This window comes from Triticum dicoccoides, chromosome 4A (assembly GCF_002162155.2).
Source record: "Triticum dicoccoides isolate Atlit2015 ecotype Zavitan chromosome 4A, WEW_v2.0, whole genome shotgun sequence".
NCBI classification, from domain to species: domain Eukaryota; kingdom Viridiplantae; phylum Streptophyta; class Magnoliopsida; order Poales; family Poaceae; genus Triticum; species Triticum dicoccoides.
In genome coordinates this window covers 501,180,920-501,192,734 of record NC_041386.1, presented here as the reverse complement: position 1 = coordinate 501,192,734, position 11,815 = coordinate 501,180,920, and the positions used below count along the sequence as shown (strand labels likewise).

Here is an 11,815-nt window from a genome sequence, read left to right as displayed (position 1 = left end):
CACGCTCCGCCACTGCCATCCAGTGCTCCTCCTCTTCTACATCCATCGCCCACAAGTGGCTTGCATCACCCCTCCCCCAGCTCCCTCCTATCAACGGATGGCCGTGCTCCACCCGCACCCTCGTCGCGAGGCCCATGCTCCAGACACACTTATGAAGCCGCATAGAGAGCTCAGGCTCCCTTCCTCTTCCCTAACCGTGGCAAGGGTGAAGCTGCCGCCCCATGCTCCCTAGACCTCCATCCGCCCGTGTTCCATCCTCCTACCATCCAAAACGGGCAGGAAAAAAAAAAGAACGGGGCCATCCCGTACTCCCTTCCCCTCCACAACCAAGCAACTGCCACATGCTCGTCCACCAAGCCTCAACCGTGGCGTCCGGATCGAGCATGAATGCATGCACCGCCTGCCGGATCTGGCACGGATGCGCGCGGTGGCTCCTCACTTCCTTGATTTACGGGAGACGCCGTGCTGGGCATGCGATGCCCTGTCAATCGATGGGGTGAGGGAGGCAAATGACACGAAACAACAATGTACTCCCCTTTAATAGTAGAGATATATGGAATTTTTTATTATAAATTCTGATCAACCAATATTCAGCACCTGGGGAGCTGGGCCAATAAATAAAGCCTACATGCTATAAAACGAATGGGAAGGCTTATATGGAAACAAAATTCGGCGTCTGTCCCCACTGGATGTGCATATTTTAAGCACGAGCACTTTTGAGTTTCAGTTATACAGGTTATTTTAGTAAATTGGAAGTGCAAATGTGTGATATATTAAGAGATTTACTCACACTGCATGTGCAGTACATGAGCGGCAGCCGGCAGGCATAGGAAACAACGAGATTCTAAACTTCGCAGAAAACAGAAGTTCACCTTCGAATCTGAGTATAAAAGGGTCTCATTCAGATCCAGAACTATGATAAAAGACATGTTTTTTAGGAGGCATATCTACGAGTTTTTCTGATGATGGTGAAACAAATCCCTACATTACATATAGCTTTTAGTATCGCAAGGAGCGTACAGTTGACAATATACAAAATGGTACACCAATAACAAAAAGACTGCCCTTTTTTACTAACCTGAATTTGATCTTCAATTTGGCTCCTGACTTCAAGTAGAGGTCAATATAGCAGCAGCAGGAGCTGCAGAATAGAACATACAGTTTATACTAAGCAGGCAAAAAGAAGGAATGACCGAACAGATAAGTAATCTAAGCAGGCAGTTAAGATGTTACTACAGAGCCTAGCTAGCTGCTCAGATTTATCAATAAGCTCACGGCATGGTCCTTCCCTGTCTTATGCATTTGCACAGAGCAATCCAGAATATGCACATAGAAACATTACCATGCAATGATTTACAACCAGGTTGAATAGATTATAGCCAAAATTTTAGTACGAATGTCACCTGCCATTCATACCGATCGAAGTAAACATATAATTTGATACATTTTTTTCTTCTGTTATAGTCTAATGACATGGTTGGTACAATTTAACATACCTTCCCTAGTCCAAAGGGGACACAAGCTTCTATTAATAGTCCAAAGAGGCCAAATATGCATGCTTAAACAATGCACCATGTCTATTTAGTCACATGTGAGCTCTTCTTGATCATGAAAGGTACCAGGTACCACAAAAATAGTTCAGCACCATCCAAATTAAATAAGGACCACAAAAATAGTTCAGCACCATCCAAATTAAATAAGGACCGAATAAATTGGCAATGAATCCTAATGCAATTATTGGAATAAGAATAAGACAAAAAAAGAGAAGCAACATAATAAACAGAGAAAGATTAAACGGACAGGTGATATAATGTCTGCCTCTTCTCGGAAAATCTAATGGCAACTCTATCAATTTCAAGTACTCTTATTGTAGATAACATCAACATAAAACTTATGTATATCTATTGATTCAAGGCTATGGATTTCTTTCTTGAAAAGGAACACAATTTATATATGAAAGGTAGCGGCTTTCATCGAAAAAGATTCTTGCTCCTGACACATAATTTCTTTACTGGTTTCTCAGCTATGGAGAAGAAAACAATTTCTTACTCACACACAGAACTAATGGGCACCAAGAGCATTTGCACATTTCAATTCACTTGATGCTTCAACAAAGTGCCTCCTCTGCCCGAACAACTGAACACAAATGCGTCCTCTCATAGCCATGGCGGTGAACCTGCAGAGCAAACACATGCAATGATTGAAATGAATGGGATGCTTTGCTCGGTTCTTTGAGGCCCATGCATACTCGAACAGATTAATACCTGTGTTCGTCCTCCAAACAGCGCACGGCCGGCACGGTCTCCTCCAATCAGTGCAACGCGACCACATCCTGCTCTGTTCGGCGGCGTCTGCATCATCCGTGGGGATCCGCGGCAGTGGCGGCGTCCGTGGGGATCCGTGGCCATTTCTTTTAATGATCAAACATGACTCTTGCATAAGTGATATCAGTATCCGATTAAGATGATTTTTTAAGGCACCAAAACAAGAACTGGGTTAAGACAACAGTAATAGATATTAGTATCCGACTAAGATGATCTAGCTAAATACCTGTGGGTTGCCACAGAATAACTCCTCTTGGCATGCACGTCAATTGCCTCCCTTTAATAGCCCCAAATGCATAAGTTTACAACTACAAGTCGTGCGTGGGAACAAGCTGTACACAAACATATATTCATTTCATTGATCAAAATAGATTTATGATAACTAATTTCATTTGTCAAAATAGACCAGTAATCCTAGAAGAAGAAAAGTAATATACAACATATATTATAACTCCGCACTACAGCCAACCGGCTACATCACCCATGCAGCTTCACCTTCGACAACTAATAAAACGGGAAATTTTTAATATCATCCGCCTTGAATAATATAATAACATTCACTTTCATTTTATTTTTATCTTGGAGCCTCATGGTCACATGTTCTAGGAAATTTTAATTTCAGACGGCAACGATATCTACCAGCAATAAGATTTCTAGATGTCCAGAAATGCAGTATATTTCTGTGTATGAAATATTTTTCAGTAATAATGCACATGGAAAAGATATAATCATTTTTCTGACCTCAACCTCGACAAGCGCAACTGCATCAAGATGCCCACTATTGACACAATATCTCCAGCGCCCTTGCTCAATCCCGGCCTCTTTGTGTACAGCAAAAACAAGAACATAGCAACAAGACTGCTTGGACGCTATTGCTCCACTTGACTTTGTAGATTGCTTCCTCAGATGAAGTTTTAATTACCTCTAGTCCTGGAATAAAAGAATGAAAATAATTTAAAGCCTCAATGAGATGTTGAGGGAGTAACAAAAACTTCACTCATTTTTTCGAGGGAAAACTTCACTCATTTTGTTATACCTCCAAATTAAGGTAATAAGAAAGTCTGGAATAGAAGAACCACATATTCCGAAATGCAGTTGCAAAAAAGAGTGGAAACATAACAAAGTAAAATAAACCTGACAATCATCTAAAAGGGTCATTTACACTTTTTGTCTTATTTTTTCCTCATTTGAAAGGGACATCACATTGTTTTTATGTAAGTGCTTTACGGAAGAATACAAGAAGACATGAATCAGTTTCATTCTTGGAGAAGTGCAGACTGCGAGGCTAAAGATCAGGAGAACACTAATAGAACCTTTCCTCTGCCACACATGAAACATGCCTCTGTATGGCGTTACATTCATATAGCGTGTCAATATAACCAGCTGGAGTTACTTGGGCTCCTCACTGAATGAGCAGTTGTAGCAAAATCCCAAACCGGGCTTTACAATCCAAGACCAAGACCACCACACGAAGACTCGTGATGGAATCTTGCAGCCCCTGATTTGAGCTTGGTGGCACAGTCGGGCGCTAATATATGTCGATGTGTTCGCACAAGGAGTGGAGTAGCAGAAGCGTCCAGGCCCTGACGGACGAAGACCCGCAGGTTGTGGCCCGTGGCCGGGAGATTAACCTTTGCTCCACTTGTCCAGCTTCATCTCCTCCAAGAACTGCTCGGCCTCAGCCACCAGCCCCACGTCGGCGCACATGCGTGTTGCAGAGGATGTTGTGGGCGGGGATCTTCTTGTCGCGCATCTTGTCCCAGAGCTGGAGCACGTCGCGTCCCCAGCGTGCCCGGCAACAGATCTTGGCCACCGCGGTGCGCGTGCGCTCGTTGGGCTCGACCCCCTCGGCGGACATTTCCTCGAACAGGCTGCGGGCCAGCCCCAACTTGCCGGTCTTGCCGATCGCCTCGAGCAAAGCGTTGTAGACGAAGATTTAGGGCTTGATGCCGACCTCCCGCATCTTCTTGAAGACGAACTGGATGCCGTCGTAGTCGCCGGCCTCGCCGAACATCTTGGTGAGCATGCCTTGCAGCGGCGGGGGCGGGATTCAAACCACCCTGCCTTGCAGAGGCGGGGGCGGGGTTCAAACCGCCATGCCTTGCAGCAGCGGCGGCGGCGTCTCCCCCTTGTACTGCGGCGGCGGCGGCGTCTGCCCCTCGGACGGCGGCGGCGGCAACGATCGATGGGAGGGGTCGATGGATTTTTTTTGCGGCGGCTGCAGCGGCAACGATAGATGGGATCGACAGGAGTGGGCGACGGCGAAGGTTAGGATCGGCCGCGGCACAGGGATGGATCGGCCGCGGCGGGGGCGAAGGGGTGGATCGGGCCTGCGAAGGGCTGGTTGGCGGCGGAGAACGATCTGCCGTGGGCACAAGGATCGATCGTAGGGTTTTTTTTTGGAACCGGTTTTTTTCGCAGGAAGGTAGCGAGTGGAGGTGGGAGGATGATGAAAATAAAAGAAAGGTGGGAGGATGACGAAAATAAAACGGAGGTGGGAGAATGACGAAAAAAACCAGCGAAAATAAACCGCGTAGTCTATTCACCAAGTCGTCCATTAGGAATAGAGATCGGTGTGGCTATCAGTTTGGAGAATTTTGACAATTCCTTTTTTATCCGTCGAGCTTTAAAGGCAACTCCAACGCGGGAATGTATTTCGTCCGCTTGCATAGTTCAGCGTGAGCAGAAACTATGGCCCAACACGGTGATATATTTGGCTGTTCTGTTTGTTTCATGTCTGTGGTACACAAATCCGCCCCCATTTGGATTGCGTTCGCGTCCACATGGACAACGGATGGATGTGTCATGTGTCCGTTCAGTGTTCACCCTCGGCCCATGCGAAAGTCATCCAACAAGCATAAGCTGGTCCTAAAATGATACGTGTTCGGTGGGCGCCCATCCGTGCCCACTCCCCCTTCCCCGCATCCTGACAATCAAACCCTAGCTACCGCCTACCCCGTCGCCGCAAGTGTCGTGGAAGTGGATGGCCGGGACGCATGACCACGAGACTGGCTCCTCCTCAGGGCGGCGTCACGCGACACCCTTCACCATGACGTTGCCGAGGGCTGCAACACTAGTGCGCAACGACATGTATGTGCTCGCCGTGACTAGGAAAAGGTAGTCCCCGTGCACCTGTTGAACGAATGTTTTAACCCAGAAAGGGTTCCAGTGCCGACCGTTCCAGTCTATGGTCGCGTGCGAGCGGCGAAGATCCTCGTCATTGCGATCTGCTTCCCGGCAACCTTCGCCACAACCCGGAATTCGTCGAGGACTCGTCCCACTGGGATAGGTGGTTCTATGACGAACATGACCAACACCATCGGTCGTGCTCCGTCTCTCGTGTGCGTGCGGTTGCTCAACGCATGAGCTACCCAGGGTGAAGGAGGAGGAGGAGGACGAGGCCGTCAAGCAGGCCCTCTAGGCCTCCGAGCTGCCCGAGCTCACTATTGGCAATATGCCCTAAAGGCAATAATATTGTGTCATTATATTTCTGTGTTCATAATTAAGAGTTTATATTTCATGCTACAACTGCTATGATCGCGGAATATGTGATCCAGTGGAAAACGCATATGCACATGTGGAATGATAAATGGTAAAGAATAGGTTCCTTGTCTTGCCTCTAAGACTGGCTCAAGTGTTGTTTGTGATCATGTTTTACGGATATTAGGATATCGTTAAGTGTAATGATAGTACTAAAACAACATTGAGAGTATGATGTTAGAAGAACGATCATATTGAATCGACCCAAACTTATATATTATACTTTGAGATAATATCGTCTGAAATCAGTTGTTATAACATAGAGTGTTAACATGTCTTTTTAGTTTCTCGGACCATGAGAGTATTGTAGTCACTTCCTACCGTATAGTGGATTTTGGGGTTGCTCAAACGTCATCTGTAACTAGGTGATCATAACGACAACTCACGGGTGAGGGAGTCCTGGATTAGGGGGTCCTCGGGTGTCTGGATTATTTGATATGGGCCGGGTTGATGGGCCATGAAGATACAAGCAGAAGACTTTCCCCCGTGTCCGGGTAGGACTCCCCTATGCGTGGACAGCAAGATTGGTGTCCGGATATGTTATTTCCTCCCCCACAAACCGACTTTGTACAACCTGGCCCCTCCGATGTGTATATAAACCGGAGGATTTAGTCCATGGAGGCTATCCGAATTCTCATAGGCTAGACAACTAGGGTTTAGCCATTACGATCTCGAGGTAGATCAACTCTTGTAACCCCTATACTCATCAAATACAATCAAGCAGAGCATAGGGTTTTACCTCCATTAAGAGGGCCCGAACCTGGGTAAACATTGTGTCCCACTTGTCCCTTGTTACCCTCGATCCTCAGACGCATAGTTCGGGACCCCCTACGCGAGATCAGCCGGTTTTGACACCGACGTTGGTGCTTTCATTGAGAGTTCCACTATGCTGTCGAAGAAGGATCGATGGCTCAGCTTGTCATCGGCGACGATGCTATTTCCAGGGAGACTTTCCTCACTGGTCAACTCTTTGTGTTTGGCGGCTTCGCTTTGTGTGCCAATTCAACCGGTCACCTTGAGCAGATCGATAGCTACGCCCTTGGTCACCAGATCAAGTTTGGAACCTTGAATTACATCATTGATATCCGAGAGACTTGATATTCGAAGGGTTCTCGGCCTCGGCTGGCGCTCCTCATCTACATGAAGGAAGCCTGTCGAATCCACCATCAGACTCCGTTCAAGGATCAACTCTCATACCCAACCTGGCCTTAGATCCGGAGCGGACCACTCTGTGCGAAGACGGGATTATAACCCCTGCCAGACTCTCCCCCGTTACGGAGCTCCCTATTGGAGACCCAGAGGTGACCATGTTGTCAGCAGGACTGGAGTCAAACAAGACTCTCTCCGTCATCGGGAAGCTGAACTCATCTCTGGATGCCAACTCCGAACTCTCGAGGTCTGCGTCCACTGAGCACGGTCAAGTGGTGTTTACCAGGCCCAGCTCCGCATGTCCTCAGCCACCCGTCCAGCCTTCGCTCCTAAACGAGGCTCTGGACTTAATGCGACCTCTCGCCATCACGGAAGTGTCACCTCCGAACTACGCCCAGCCTGAACTAGGGGCTGAGAGCGGGGAATTTTAGGTCCCACCCACCACCCACTTAATAGCCACTATCGAGGACCTAACTAACATGCTAGATTACGCCTCCGAAAACATTGACGGTATGGATGACGATGCCGGAGCCGGAGCCGAACCGGGCCAAAACCTATCACTGGGCACTGGACGACCACGTCTACTTACAATGTGTACATGGTGGATATGCCCGAGAATAAGGATGATGACGACACTCAAGATCCGATTGAGGACAAACTCGTCGAGGCACCACCAAAGCACCGATGTCAGCGGCGCCGCTCACGATCGCGTCGGGAGAAGGAAAGCAATACTGGCACTGGGGACAATGACACTCCGGAAAATGGCGAAGATGTCGACCAACCCGTTGAGCCTGCGCTCAAGCAGGATGAAAGGGAAGAAGGTCAATACAACCCCGAACATGCCGATCACGAGGATTCGGAAGATAGTAATTACTTATCTGCCTTCGAAGAGGATGTCAGCCTCGGCAATGAAGATTTCATCGTGCCAGAGGATCCCCTCGAACAAAAATGCTTCAAGCGACAGCTCATCGCCACTGCAAGGAGCCTGGAAAAGAAACAACAATAGCTTCAAGCCGAACAGGATACGCTCAATGACAGATGGACCAAGGTCCTGGCTGCCGAAGAATACGACCTCGAGCGTCCAACAAAGAGCTACCCAAAGTGCATGCTACTACCACAATTCGATGATGAGGCCCTTGAGCCAATACTGTTAAGATATAATCATGCTGATGAACCGGACCGACCACCACGTGGACGGGACAAAGCAGCCAGTAGATGCAGTAGGTTGAGGGGCAACAAATTGGGGTACCAGTCGAGGTAAAGATACCCCAAACAAACCCCTCAAAGGATGATTCTCCATAGTAACAAGTGACAATAAATTTCAGCACATAATAATAATTTTCCCTTACCAACTTCCACTTACCAGGAGTGCTTCACTCCCCAGCAATGGCGCCAGAAAATATTCTTGATGACCCACAAGTATAGGGGATCAATCGTAGTCCTTCCGATAAGTAAGAGTGTCGAACCCAATGAGGAGCAGAAGGAAATGACAAGTGGTTTTCAGCAAGGTAATCTCTGCAAGCACTGAAATTGTAAGTAACGAGTAGTTTGATAGCAAGATAATTTGTAACAGCAAGTAACGGTAACGGTAAATAAAGTGCAACAAGGTAGCCCAATCCTTTTGTGGCAAAGGATAGGCCAAAACAGTCTCTTATAATAAGCAAAGCGTTCTTGAGGGTACACAGGAATTTCATCTAGTCACTTTCATCATGTTGGTTTGATTCATGTTCGCTACTTTGATAATTTGATATGTGGGTGGACCGACGCTTAGGTGATGTTATTACTTGAACAAACCTCCTACCAAGCATCCACAACTACGATAAAAGTATTAAGATAAAATCTAACCATAGCATTAAACTTTTGGATCCAAATCGGTCCCTTACGAAAGTAGCGCATAAACTAGGGTTTAAGCTTCTGTCACCCTAGCAACCCATCATCTAATAACTACTCCACAATGCATTCCCTTAGGCCCAAATATGGTGAAGTGCCATGCAGTCAACGTTCACATGACACCACTAAGGGAATCACAACATACATATCATCAAAATATCAAACACATATCAAGTTCACATGATTACTTGCAACAAGATTTCTCCCGTGACCTCAAGAACAAAAGTAACTACTCATAAATGATAATCATGATCAAGATCATAAGGGTATTAAATAGCATAACGGATCTGAACATATAATCTTCCACCAAATAAACCATACAGTAATCAACTACAAGATGTAATCAACACTACTAGTCACCCACAAGCACCAATCTAAGGTTCCAGTATAAAGATTGAACACAGGAGATGAACTAGGGTTTTGAGGAGATGGTGCCGTTGAAGATGTTGATGGAGATTGCCCTCCCAAAGATGGGAGAGTTGTTGGTGATAATGATGACGATGATTTTCCCCCTCCGGGAGGGAAGTTCCCCTGGCGGAATCGCTCCACCGGAGGTCAAAAGTGCTCCTGCCCAAGTTCCGCCTCGATATGGCGGCGCTTCGTCCCGAAAGTCCTCCCTTTATTTTTTCTATGTCAAAATGACTTATATACTAGAAGAGGGGCACCAGAGGTGGGCCGAGGAGGGCACAACCCACCAGGGCGCGCATGGGCTCCCTGGCGTGCCCAGGTGGGTTGTGCCCACCTGGTGGGCCCCCTCTGGTAGTTATTTGCTCCAATATTCTTCATATATTCCAAAACAATCCTCCGTAAATTTTCAGCTCATTTGGAGATGTGTAGAATAGGTAGCTCTGACATAGCTTCTTCAGGTCCAAAATTCCAGCTGCCAACATTCTCCCTCTTTGTGTAAACCTTGCATATTATGAGAGAAATGAAGGAAATATGCCCTAGAGGCAATAATAAAGTTGTTATTTATATTTCCTTATATCATGATAAATGTTTATTATTCATGCTAGAATTGTATTAACCAGAAACTTAGTACATGTGTGAATACATAGACAAACAAAGTGTCCCTAGTATGCCTCTACTTGACTAGCTCGTTTATCAAAGATGGTTAAGTTTCCTACCCATAGACATGTGTTTTTCATTTGATGAACGAGATCACATCACTAGAGAATGATGTGATGGACAAGACCCATCCGTTAGCTTAGCACTATGATCGTTTAGTTTGTTGCTATTGCTTTCTTCATGACTTATACATGTTCCTCAGACTATGAGATTATGCAACTCCCGAATACCGGAGGAACACCTTGTGTGCTATCAAACTTCACAACGTAACTGGGTGATTATAATGATGCTCTACAGGTGTCTCTGATGCTGTTTGTTGGGTTAGCATAGATCGAGATTAGGATTTGTCACTCCGTGTATCGGAGAGGTATCTCTGAGACCTCTCGGTAATGCACATCACTATAAGCCTGGCAAGCAATGTGACTAATGAGCTAGTTGTGGGATGATGCATTATAGAAAAAGTAAAGAGACTCGCCGGTAACGAGATTGAACTAGGTATGGTGATATCACGATCGAATCTCGGGCAAGTAACATACTGCTACGTCTTGAGCTTGTGTTGGTTTTCCCTGAAGAGGAAGGGATGATGCAGCAGAGTAGCGTAAGTATTTCCCTCAGTTTTTGAGAACCAAGGTATCAATCCAGTAGGAGGCCACGCTCAAGTCCCTCGTACCTGCACAAAACGATAGCTACTCGCAACCAACGCGATTAGGGGTTGTCAATCCCTTCATGGTCACTTACGAGAGTGAGATCTGATAGATATAATATTTTTGGTATTTTTGGTATAAAGATGCAAAGTAAAAAGTAAAGGCAAAGTAAAAAAGCAAAGCAAGATTAAAGTAATGGAGATTGATATGATGAGAATAGACCTGGGGGCCATAGGTTTCACTAGTGGCTTCTCTCAAGAGCATAAGTATTCTATGGTGGGTGAACAAATTACTGTTGAGCAATTGACAGAATTGAGAATAGTTATGAGAATATCTAGGCATGATCATGTATATAGGCATCACGTCCGTGACAAGTAGATCGAAACGATTCTGCATCTACTACTATTACTCCACTCATCGACCGCTATCCAGCATGCATCTAGAGTATTAAGTTAAAAACAGAGTAACGCCTTAAGCAAGATGACATGATGTGGAGAGATAAATTCATGCAATATGAAATAAACCCCATATTGTTATCCTTGATGGCAACGATGCAATACGTGCCTTGCTGCCCTTTCTGTCACTGGGAAAGGACACCATAAGATCAAACCCAAAGCTAAGCACTTCTCCCATGGCAAGAACTACCAATCTAGTTGGCCAAATGTAACACCCCGGATGTAACTTTCCCAATTTGTACTCCAACTCTTGCCGTTTCCGGCGTTAAGTTATATTTATTTCCTTGGGTTCGGGTTTTGTCTCCGTGTGTGTTTGTCGTTGTCATGCATCTCATATCATGTCATCATGTGCATTGCATTTGCATATGTGTTCGTCTCATGCATTCGAGCATTTTCCCCGTTGTCCGTTTTGCATTCCGGCGCTTCGTTCTCCTCCGGTGGTCGTTTCTAGCTTTCTTTCGTGTGTGGGGATTAAACATTTCCGGATTGGACCGAGACTTGCCAACCGGCCTTGATTTACTACCGGAAGACCGCCTGTCAAGTTTCGTATCATTTGGACTTCGTTTGATACTCAAACGGTTAACCGAGGGACCGAAAAGGCCTCGTGTGTGTTGCAGCCCAACACCCCTCCAATTTGGCCCAAAACCCACCAAACTCTGATCCATCATCTAGAGCATTCGATCACGATCGCGTGGCCGAAAACCGCACCTCATTTGGACTCTCCTAGCTCCCTCTATGCCTATTTAAA

General features: G+C 46.1%; 1 long non-coding RNA gene across 8 annotated transcripts in view; it reads right to left on the bottom strand.

The window, feature by feature from the left end:
• The window catches only part of LOC119286415, a 9,021-nt gene extending 4,294 nt beyond the window's left edge, over positions 1–4,727 (bottom strand). For 3 of the 8 annotated variants that reach the window (XR_005140420.1, XR_005140422.1, XR_005140426.1), the window contains exons 1-4: positions 3,638–4,726; positions 3,066–3,254; positions 2,265–2,656; positions 1,079–2,176 (exon numbers count right to left, since the gene is read on the bottom strand). This is a non-coding gene — a long non-coding RNA (uncharacterized LOC119286415). Of the gene's footprint in view, positions 1–790; positions 881–1,078; positions 2,177–2,264; positions 2,657–3,065; positions 3,255–3,637 lie in introns of all 8 variants that reach the window. The other 5 variants (XR_005140425.1, XR_005140423.1, XR_005140421.1 and 2 more) reach the window with 5 other exon arrangements.
• Between the last annotated feature and the right edge of the window lie 7,088 nt (positions 4,728–11,815).